Source organism: Branchiostoma belcheri, unplaced genomic scaffold, assembly GCF_001625305.1.
Source record: "Branchiostoma belcheri isolate BF01 breed outbred unplaced genomic scaffold, Haploidv18h27 scaffold283, whole genome shotgun sequence".
In the NCBI taxonomy this organism is placed as follows: Eukaryota; Metazoa; Chordata; class Leptocardii; order Amphioxiformes; family Branchiostomatidae; genus Branchiostoma; species Branchiostoma belcheri.
This window is the reverse complement of record NW_017803891.1, coordinates 31,410-32,556: the sequence shown is the minus strand read 5'-3', so window position 1 is coordinate 32,556 and position 1,147 is coordinate 31,410. Positions and strand designations below refer to the sequence as shown.

Here is a 1,147-nt window from a genome sequence, read left to right as displayed (position 1 = left end):
GCTCAGGGACGTTGGAGCTGGTCTGCCTAGCTAGAAGGTCAGTAACCTAACAAAAGACACCAAAACCACTTGCATATTTTCTTAATCGTAAAATGCTATACTTACCATCGCATGTTGGCGAGCGTTGACTCCAGGTTCCATCGGACTGACAGGTAAGAGAAGACGGACCGACCAGGTTGTATCCTGGGTCACACATGAAGGTGACCACGTCTCCGTAAGAATTGGAGCCAGTCATCAAACCATTCAAGGGAGGCGCCAGCAAAGGGCACTGCACAACTGTGTACAGAACAATGTAACAAGAGTGTGAGAAAAATGAAATCAGCGGCTTTAAAATAGCTTGATATTAACGGCTTCAAAGCAGCTTTAGCAGAGTCTTTTTATTTCTTTTGGTAGTTTTTTTTTTATTTATTGTTTATTATTCCGTTCTAATGGGCAAATGATAATAGCAACTGATTTATACGTCTTTATTCATTTATAATATCTTAATAGCTAAACTCTATTCTCTTGTTACCTGGACGATACTTATATTTTGTGATGTAATTTTTATCTTATGTCTAGTGGTGACGTGAATATAAGCATATTGCTTAAGTTCGTCACCAGTATGTATTGTATTTATTTTGTATGTTGAAATAAGAAAAATGATAACAACCATCTGCACAAGGCTGCAATGATTTAATGTATAAATGAGAGCTCAGATATTCCAAGATCAGGGTGTATAAGGGTGTTCCACACAAGGGCTAGTTTAATATTTCCCCCTTTCAGTACATAGAGTGCTGGAAATGCCACGCATAATGTTTTTTTTTCCTTTTTGAAAAGCGACCTACGGTTCAAAAGTTGCGCTCCTTCAAACTTTAATGCATATTACTTTGCAATGGGCACTATACAGACACTACAGCTCATTAGGCACATAACGTCACTACTTGTTGTATCCTCCAAAAATGTGTTCCTAATGTGAAGTAACGTTACAGAACTGAAAGAAGGGCACACCTTTCTTCAAAAATTGCATCATTTTTCCCAAAAATGTTGTTACACTTATGCATATTAGAGCTGGTCTGCCTAGCCAGAAGGTAAGTAACCTAAATTCCAAAAAAATTAAAGCACTTTCATATTTTCTTAATCGTAAAATGACTATACTGTACCATCGCAT

At 37.4% G+C, this 1,147-nt stretch overlaps 1 pseudogene; it reads right to left on the bottom strand.

Annotated features, from left to right (window-relative positions):
* LOC109472798 overlaps positions 1–1,147 on the bottom strand; it is a 20,696-nt pseudogene that overhangs the window by 5,135 nt on the left and 14,414 nt on the right.